Source organism: Saccopteryx bilineata, chromosome X (genome assembly GCF_036850765.1).
Source record: "Saccopteryx bilineata isolate mSacBil1 chromosome X, mSacBil1_pri_phased_curated, whole genome shotgun sequence".
Taxonomy (NCBI): Eukaryota; Metazoa; Chordata; class Mammalia; order Chiroptera; family Emballonuridae; genus Saccopteryx; species Saccopteryx bilineata.
The window spans coordinates 118,457,836-118,468,598 of NC_089502.1; the positions used below are offsets into that span (position 1 = coordinate 118,457,836).

The following is a 10,763-nucleotide window of genomic DNA, read 5'->3' on the forward strand; positions in this document are numbered from 1 at the left end:
CTTCTTGTAGTGTTCCTCTTACAACCTATTGTATTTAGTAGTAAGGCCAGAAGTAAAACAGAAGTCCCTTAACACTACAGTGATGACTTTTTTTATTAAACCACAAATTGAGTCTCTATTCTCTTCTGATGTGATGCCTCAAACTATGGTTATCTAGATATGCAAAGAAATTCATGGGATAGCAATTGTAATAGAAAATACAGAGTGATGCATGATTAATCTCATTGATTCTCTGAACAAAATTGTCCTCCCAGCCAGGGCACACAGAAGTGCCCATCTGCTTCTCCACCCTTCCCCCTTTCCTTTCTCTCTTTCTCTCTCTTCCTCTCCCACAGCCAACTCCATTGGAGCAAAGTTGGCCCGGGCACTGAAGATGGCTCCATGGCCCCACCTCAGGCACTATAATGGCTCCGGTTGCAGTGGAGCAATGTCCCAGATGGGCAGAGCATCGCCCCCTGGTGGGCATGCTGGGTGGATCCCAGTAGGGCGCATGCAGGAGTCTGTCTGCCTGCCTCCCACTGCTTCTCACCACGAAAAAATAGAAAATAATTAAAATAAAATAAAAATAAAATAAACTATCCTCAACTAGCCAACTTTTGTATAGCATGGCCATGCAAAATTTAAGATTATATTTTTCTCTCAGTATCAGATTTTACGTTTCCTCTTCTGTAACTTTATCATTACATTCAGCTTCTCAAGTTTATTCTTGTTACTTATATCTTCCCAATCTACATTTGGTTCAAATTCAAGGAAGTCCACTTTTTCTGTAGTGGATTAATAAGAATATTCATTTTCTCATAGTTTTCTTTCTTCAAACAGAAGTAAATTTAGGTTACAAAACATAATTGCTAATGTAATAATACCTACTATTATTTCGTTTTTTACATTCTAGATGCAATACTACATACTTTTCACACATTATTTTAGGTATTTGAACAATCCCAAAATATGTTTTATCATCCCCATTTTACTGATCTAAAAATTGTGTCTCAGTGAGTTTGAGCTACTTGTAAGACAGCCGAAAATTGAACCAGATTTATCAGAGTTTGCACATTATATCTGTATGATTTCACTTTACCTGCTTGGGAAGAAAGAGATTTAGCAATAGAAATGTGGGTAACTACCTGCTTTTAGTGCTTCTACTGTAGGTCTTGGTGATGTTCATGTGTTCTGATATGATTTAATAATTCCATTTTGTGTTCTTTTCTGAAGTGGTAATCAGAGCAGTTGCTTTTCTGGCTTTGGATTTATTGACTTTATTGACTTAATGAAGCCTTTATTAGTATACATCCTTAATACTGGTGAGTTCACATCCAGAGACAAGACCAGAGGTCCCCAAACTTTTTACACAGGGGGCCAGTTCACTGTCCCTCAGACCGTTGGAGGGCCGGACTATAAAAAAACTATGAACAAATCCCTATGCACACTACACATCTTAAAGTAAAAAAACAAAATGGGAACGAATACAATATTTAAAATAGAGAACAAGTAAATTTAAATCAACAAACTGACCAGTATTTCAATGGGAACTATGCTCCTCTCACTGACCACCAATGAAAGAGGTGCCCCTTCCGGGTGTGCAGCGGGGGGCCGGATAAATGGCCTCAGGGGACTGCATGTGGCCTGCGGGCCGTAGTTTGGGGACCCCTGGACTAGACTGTGGCTAACTTTCTTTTATTAAGGATCTCTAATTCATAGAGATCCTTAGGATCACCAAGGATCTCTAATTCATAGGCATCTGGTCCCTATTATAATAGGGACCAGACCTATTATAAGAGTTTTCTTATTTCAATTCTGTTTAGCAATTTATTCTAAGATCTGGTTATTTCTCACATAGATTTTAATCCCAAATATTTTTTCCTTCCTGTTCCTGGAAGAACTGTTCCACAGATGCCTGAGAATCAGTGTGCTTCTAGCTCTCAGCTTCTAGTATAGTCCTGAGTGAGTTCCCTTGCCACACCTCCCTAGTGTGGACAAGGCCCACCGGGGGTGAGTATGATGAAGACACAAAGACCCGACTCCGGAGACCAGGTTCAGTGATGCAGATTCGCTTTATTCAGGAAGTAAGCTAGCTTATATACACAGGTTCACCCTATAGGGTGTTACAGTGTGTTCTTCAAAGCCAATGGCTAAAAATATCGGGGAGCTGCCTGGTTGGCACTGAGTCACTTCCTTATAGCGGGCAAGCTCCCTCCTGGGTGTGCCTAGGAGGGTTTCAGGTGCTGGAGTGTTCTCACAGCACTGCATCAGCCACAGCTTATAGGAATGCGCTCTGTGCTCTACCTCCACCCTAGCTTCATGCAAAGCAGATACACATTGGTACCTCCATATAGAAATTTGAATCAACATGAGTTACCTATAATGTTCTTTTTCTCTTCAGTTGTGAGAGAAGCACAATTTTAACAAAAAGTTTTTAATTACAGATGTTTTATTGTGCCTGAAAGAATAGGAATGGCATGACACCAAGGATCTCTAATTCATAGGCATTTGGTAATAGGATTTACTTAACTGTAGATAGCTTTACATGTAACAAAATAGTTTCTTCTTTATTTTATTTATATAAAAACCATGGGAGGTAACCTAGAAGTAAGAAGTATTATTTCCTCTTTATACAGATCCATGTCTGTTTGTATCTTAAATTTCTTTTCAGCTCTGCCATCTGCTTTCTGAACCAGCGGCCACTCACTACCTTAGTTCAGACCCCTCAGCTCACTTTGAATAGTAGCCTCCTAACTTTGCCATGGTCTTGCCTCACTCCACTTTCCTCTTCACAGGGCTGCTAGGCTTATATATCTCCAAAGTCAAAGTTAATATGTTATTCCTCTGCTTAAATCCATAGTTATCTCCCCATTGTCCTTATGATATAATTCAAATAATTTGTACAATGGGGGTAAGTCCTTTATAACATTTTCTCTGACTTGTTTTCAGGTCAAATTTTTTGCCCACCATAGGAAGGCCTTGAACTCACCATACAAAGAGTTCTCTGAATGTAACACAGTTCTCTGCCATATGCCTTTGGTCATACTGATCCCACTCTGCACTCTGAAACAATTTTTACTGCCACATATCCACTTGTCACATGTCTTATAACCCTTTAAGATAGTGTATATGGTGCCTCTTTTTCATCTTTGGATGAATCTTGCACCCTTAATATTATTCCCTTAACAACCTACTCATACATGTCAGCACTTATCTTTCTGTGTGTATGGCCAGTAGCCACGGCCACCATCACAGCCACCTGGCCCGTGCAGGTTTGCATTTTATTCGGACAGACGGTAATGAAACAACGGAGCCAAGAACTGGTGGGCCATTACCTTTAATCCTAGCTTGCACCCGGCGGGCAAGAAATACACACAGTAGGAAAACACTTCCCTTTCTATTCAGGGCTCCCAAAGCCACTCACTTATCTGAGTTTCCCAGAATTAAAGGTTTCTATCTCACCAGCCTTATTCACCTCTGTTCCCATCTCCTTCTCTCTGCACAAACTGGCTTCTCCTTCAGCATTCTGCGTCTTGGCTGCTTCTCCTCTCCTGCATGTGGCCTTTCTCTGCTCTCCTCCAGCATGAGTTCCTCTGCCCTCATTTTACAGTGTAGAAATCAAAACCTTTAATCAATATACAAACAAGGAAGTCTCTGATACAAAGTCACTTATCTGAGGCATAATGGATGCACTCATGAGAGTGCACCATCCCACATCATGCAACAGTCAAAGGTGTGGGGAAAAGCTTCGTCTTAAAACTAAGCCTTAGGCTATAATGACTTTGCCAGCTTATAGCCTGTCTCCAACACCCAGTGCAAACTATAAGCGAGCAAACATATATATCATTTTTACAAATTTATTTGACTAACACTGTGCTATACTTTTCACGTTATTTATTTGTAGATTATTGCTGCCTTGGAACTGTGGTTTCTACTTTTATCATCTAACCTTTGCATAGCGCGTAGGGAAAGAGTGACTCAGATTTCACTTAAAGTTGTAATGAATTACACAGCTGCAGGTAAAAAAAATGTTCGAGTTTTATGGTAGCATTGTTTCTATTGCATCCTTTTCCCTCCAATATAACTAACCATAGTACCTGAATAATAGATTTTCATGATATCTAATTATCTAGACCAGTGGTAGTCAACCTGGTCCCTACCACCCACTAGTGGACATTCCAGCTTTCATGGTGGGTGGTAGTGGAGCAACCAAAGTATAAATAAAAAGATAGATTTAACTATAGTAAGTTGTTTTATAAAGATTTATTCTGCCAAACTTAGCAAAAATCTGACATAAAGTACTTGGTAAGTAATTATTATTATATGCTTCAATTTGCTGTAACTCTGCTTTATAAATTTTATAAAGTAAAGTTACTTCCCTACTTTATAAATCACCATCACTGTGGAACCAGTGGATGGTTAGGAAATTTTACTACTAACAGAGATACAAAAGTGGGCTGTAGGTATAAAAAGGTTGACTACCCCTGATATAGACTATGGAAATAAGTTGAGCTGAGTTACAGTTTGGGTGTATTTTATGCTGGTAGAAGTTGGAATAATTAGAAACAAAAGAACAAGTTACCCTACATATTAGAAATGGATAGAGCACAGTACTTTAAGCTTGATTTCCTTTGTGATTTACACTGCCTCCCACTGAGATTTAAATCATTTAAATTATCCATTGAGAAAACAACAAAAGTGATTTAATGGAATGATCAAGTAAAATCATAAAATAATAACATGACAGTTAAGTTTATTAGGTTAACAAATTTAGGCATATTGGTAAATTAATACAAAGTGAAATTGTAACCATTTCCCTTCCTTCGTCACTAATAGAAAATGATGAACTTCACCAAGCATCCATGTATGCATCATGGTTATTGCAGAGTAGACCTGAAATTAAAAGCATATATCTAATTTCATTTTCCTACTGAGTTTTCATTAGAAAATGAAAACTACTTTCTAAGGAATATGAAGTTGGAAAGTAGGGACATACAATGCCAGCAATGGAAGAGCAGAGCTAACCTGTGATTGGTTTACCGCCTAACTTCAGGTCCACATCTGGACAGTCTGCCAGAATGCAGGTTCCCTGCAGCTGCAAAGAGAGGAAGAATTCAATGGATGTGTCCAATGAGATGAGCTGTTTACATCCTGCTTGCTCTAATACATAGCTTTGTGATATGATGGAATAATAAAGAAGTAAACACATTTAGTTCTTTTATAATCTCCTAAATCATCGCTGTAGAGGGAAAATCTCAAAGATGCATAAGTTTATAGAAAATTGGTTCCTTTTTTTAAAATCACAGTTTTCTATGATAGGAAGCCACATGCCAGGAGCTATGCATATTTAATTATTTATTTTGATGCTTTTCATAGAAATTTTATTCATTCTTTATAAGTAGTCATTTTCCTGCATAGCAAAATTTAGTGCACTGTGTTTAAAGAGCACATTGAGGCTTACAGAATTCAGTTGTGCATATTACAGTATTAATTGATTAAAGAACAAAGCAATTATTTATGATTATAGTAGCAAAGCAGGTGATACCTTTTATTATATTGTATTATTCAAGAAAATCAAATATTGTGATTACATTTACAAAACATAAATATGATGACACTTGTAGCATAATTCATGAATAAACATATTAACCATGGACAAAGCAACTGGTTGAGTACAAGGTAAGGGGGAGGTATAACCATAATCTCTAGTAAGGATGCATTTAAACCTGTAATTGCATATTAAAGGAACATTTTATAGATGATTGCTTGTTTTTATTTTCCAGGTTTGAGAAAATAATGCCATCTTGATAGTTGTTTGTGCCCAAATAAATGAATCAAGGAAAAAATTTTAGGTCCTAGCCAATTAGCTCTGTGAGAGTAGTCGGGAAACACCAAAATTGTAGGTTCAATCCTCAGTCAGGGCACATATAGGAAGCGACCAATGAATACACAACTAAGTGGAACAACAAATGAATGCTGCTCTCTCTCTTTCTTTCTTTCTCATCCTGTCTCTCTAAAATCAGTCAATGAATTTAAAAAAAGAAGAAAAATGTACATTTTTGAATGTAGGAAATATAGAGAATAAATTCTGGGCTAAACTACATAGGGAAAGTGAGAGAATTGATCATGTTATAGATCGATGACCTCCCTCACTGTGTCAGCTAGTGTGATGGCGTGTCAACCAATATGGGTGATATCAATAGTGGATCCAGGTAGCAACCATTTTTAAGCAGATGGATCTTCTGATGCTTTTAATTAATTTAATTGAAGGTGTACCCCATTTTTATCAGGAACATTTTATTTTATTTTATTGCAGTTGGGGGCACAGATGTCTTTTATTCATCTGACCAGCATGATAGTAGGAGGTGTGGGCAGACTTCCACTATCTGTCCAGGCTCCCATTTTTTCTCTCCTGGGAATTCATGACTCACCTCCAGGAGAGAGAAGTGTCTTAGCCAGAGTTGGCAGGCAGAGCCAGGATAAAAAGTACAGGGTTGGGATTTGAAAGGGACTCAGAATGATGTAGAACACATAGGGTTACCAGACCATACAGATAAAACATCCATCAGCGTAAAGCAGAGGCCATTTCCCTGCACAGACCCCTTGCCCTTGCCAGGAATGGGAGTGCTCAGGAGGAAAGACTTCCCTAGAGGCTTTGTATGGTACTCTTTGTGCCATCAGCATCTCCCAAATGTCGTTCTCAGCTTCCTCCATGCTGCGATTGAGGTGGGATTTTTTCTGTTCCAATTCTTTAATTTTTTGTTTTGCTACTTTCCGTTTCTCTAACAGCTAATTGTGAATTATGTCCTTGGACAGAAGAATAAACATTCTTCCTACACCTTCATACATGTTAGTTTCATCTATCAAAATCATAATCTCTGTATCTGTAAGATGTGCAGAGGCGGATTTAATGGTGGTGGCACCAGATGTGTGCCCTGGGCCATGACTTCTGAAGGGCCCCATAAATCCCCAACTGGACACTTTTTTCTAATGACACCAAGTTTGGTTTCATATGTGCAATTTTAACATTAATAGTACAGAATATTTTTTATTTATTTAAAAATATGGTTAACAGGCCCTGGCCGGTTGGCTCAGCAGTAGAACGTTGGCCTGGCGTGCGGGGGACCTGGGTTCAATTCCCGGCCAGGGCACACAGGAGAAGCGCCCATTTGCTTCTCCACCCCCCCTCCTTCCTCTCTGTCTCTCTCTTCCCCTCCCGCAGCCAAGGCTCCATTGGAGCAAAAGATGGCCCGGGTGCTGGGGATGGCTCCTTGGCCTCTGCCCCAGGCGCTAGAGTGGCTCTGGTCACGGCAGAGCGATGCCCCGGAGGGGCAGAGCATCGCCCCCTGGTGGGCAGAGCGTCGCCCCTGGTGGGTGTGCCGGGTGGATTCCGGTCTGGAGCATGCGGGAGTCTGTCTGACTGTCTCTCCCCATTTCCAGCTTCAGAAAAATACAAAAAAAAAAAATTAAAAAAAAATATATATATATGGTTAAATATGGTTAACATGTATTTTTATTTTCCTGTCTCTTTTTTTAAGGGGCCCAATATTTTCTTCTGTGCCTGGGGCCTCAGCCGACCTTAATCCACCTCTGAAGATGTGCGTGCTTTTTTATTCTGTTCAGCTATTCAGGCTGTATGTCTAAAACTGTTACCTTCTGTTGAGTGTCAATAATTTGGCTTGAAGCACTGTCAAGGCCTTTAACTCCAGATCTACCGGTGCCACTATCTTGGCTCACTTTCTGAGCCTGCCTAGCAGAAATATATTTTAAATGTGAAATGGAACCTGCTTTGAAGGTTGAGAAAGGTTGTATGGAATAAGGCTCATTCTAATATAATGATAATGTAATTAGTAATAAATTACTGAACCTAATAGTAATTGCAGGCTATAAAACTTTGATTCAGCCCTGGCAGGTTGGCTCAGTGGTAGAGCATTGGCCTGGCATGCAGGAGTCCTGGGTTCAATTCCTGGCCAGGGCACACAGGAAAAGCACCCATCTGCTTCTCCACCCCTCCCCCTCTCCTTCCTCTCTGTCTCTCTCTTCCCCTCCTGCAGCCAAGGCTCCATTGGAGCAAAGATGGCCCAGGCGCTGAGGACGACTCTGTGGCCTCTGCCTCAGGCGCTAGGATGGCTCTGGATGTAACAGAGCGACGCCCCAGAGGGGCAGAGCATCGCCCCCTGGTGGGCGTGCCGGGTGGATCCTGGTCGGATGCATGCGGGAGTCTGTCTGACTGCCTCCCCATTTCTAGCTTTGGAAAAATGCAAAAACAAAAACACAAACAAACAACAAAAAGAAACTTTGATTCAAAGTACACTATCAAGTCAACCAAATTGAAAGTTTATTTCATTCAATTGAAAGATACTAAAGTGACATATTCCTTTCTACCAATTCATGAAAAATTACTAGCTTCCTATAAAAGATGGTCTTGGTGCCCTCCCCTCTATTCTAGGAAATCACCTTTCCCATATAGACCTATAACTTCTTACTATAATTTGAGTCTTTGCTTCAGGGTTTACATTTGATTTTGACTTAGCTGAAAGTGTCCCAGAAGTGAAATCATTGAGAATTGCTCTTAACAAATTACAGGTGAGAGGTGATGTAAAATAGTCCTTCTTCCTTGGCTCTGAGGTGAGACAACTCAGTCTCCTAGAGGCCAAGTGGTATTGAACCTCAGTTGATCACAGTGACAAAATGCTCATTAACCCACACTGAACTGGCTTTATTCTCACTTACCCACCTCTTTACTGTACTTCCTAGGATCAGCTCTGAAATAAATTATTTGCATTTGAATAGACCCAGCGTCTACTTCTGGGGAAACCCAACCCAAAAGAACATTTTATTATAAATGTTCTCTAAATTTTTATCTTTTGTCTCTAATTTTTTTTTATCTTTTTATCAGAGAAGTATATTTGGGGAGATAGTAGGGCCAGTTATCAAAAGGTACATTGGTTTGGGAATTAGGTAAACTGTTAGAAGTCAGACATCAATTTTACCACATTGTGATTTGGTAGTAGGCATTATCATATTGGGCCTTTTCATATGAAAAGTTAAAACATTAGACCACATATGGTTAAAGAAAAGAAATAAATAAATAGTAAATGTAAAAAAACTGCCATCACCCCATATGTAGCAGCTAATAATAGTTGGGGAGAAAAGTAACACTCAGAGAATGTATTGACTACTATGAGGTATCTTCAACCTACCCATTCACCCTCTAACCCTCTTACTCCAGCTGTGGTAGTCATAGCTCATTACATCATGGTAAAACAATACATCGGTGTATGAAAAGATATGGAATTGATCAGGGAAATAATTTTATGGTATTATCAGCACATGATATGTATCATGTTGTCTCAATTCGGTCATGTCCTTCTTTGTTCATGCCCGACTTAAAGACAAGCTTTCACTGAAATTTCGTAAGCAACAAATAACATGTCTCCTATTATTGTCCTGCATGATGGTTTTCATATTTCTATACAGTATCATGAGAGCTGCTAGAGAGGCTCCCGATACTGCCACATATAGTGTTGAATGGCTTTTAATTCCATACAGGCTTGAACTGATCTCTCACCCATTCACTAAAAGTTAAATTCGGGTCGTGGCCGGTTGGTTCAGTGGTAGAGCATTGGCCTGGTGTGTAGATTTCTTGGGTTCAATTCCCAGTCAGGGTACACAGGAGAAGTGACCATCTGCTTCTCCATCTCTCCTCCTCCCCCTTCTCTTCTTCTTCTTCTCATGCAGTCAGTGGCTCCATTGGTTTGAGTGTCAGCCCTGGGTGCTGAGGATAGCATCGACCCCAGATGGAGGCTGCCAGATGGATACAGGTCGGGGTGCATGCGAGAGTCTGTCTCTCTATCTCCCCACCTCTAATTTGGAAACAAATAAAAAAAAGTATTCACTACAGGTGTGTGTACATTTTGTTACCTTTCTCATTCTAATTATTATTTATGTAGAGCTTATAACTGACCTCAAGCAGTGCTATATCTTCACTAATATTACATTCTATATTAGTGGGAATATTACAATGTAATTAGCTGGGGAAATTGAAAGGAAAAAAGAAACCATTATTGGCATATAAGTGAAGTGGTCAAATTTTGATAGAGAAAAAAGGTTGAAAGTTTTCTTACTATCTGAGTGTAGGTCCCATTTTCTTAGAAATTTTGTCTTACATACAACTCACATCTTTTCTGTCTAGAGTGATCTTAGTAAAGATGCTGACAATGAAGGTATAGTGATGATGATTCCTCATAACTGATAACTATAATAACAGATGGAATGTAGTAAACACTAAAAAAAATGACAGATAAATCTCATGGGAGCTCAGAGCAAGGCAAAAATGGCCTTGAATTTTTTTTTTTTTTTTGTCTCTAGGCATTTTCAGGCACATATAAATTGCTTGTGTATGTGTGTGCATTTGGGAGAAGATATTTAACTCAAGTTACGGAATTTTGTCTCATATTCCTGCATATGTTATACTTATGATTTATTCATTATTATTTCCCTCTACATTTTCTGATTATGGATATATTGTATTGCTTTTACTTATATTTCTCAGTGTAAAATAGCTATCATTGATTAAACTCTATTAATGTATTAAGAATGTTCTGTAGATACCAGGATAATGTTAAGGAGAGAAACATTAAATATTGGATGAGAATAAGGCCAATTCTCTAATTCTTGAGGAAATGTAATCATTAAGATTGGGAAGTGAACATGTACGTATCTAATTTTTAAGCTTATAAAATATTGTTAAAACTTAATTTTTTTTTTTTTTTTGCATTTTT

General features: G+C 39.0%; 1 pseudogene; it reads right to left on the minus strand.

The window, feature by feature from the left end:
* Positions 1-1,652: 1,652 nt before the first annotated feature.
* On the minus strand, positions 1,653-9,224 carry LOC136317287 (prefoldin subunit 1-like; annotated as a pseudogene).
* Between the last annotated feature and the right edge of the window lie 1,539 nt (positions 9,225-10,763).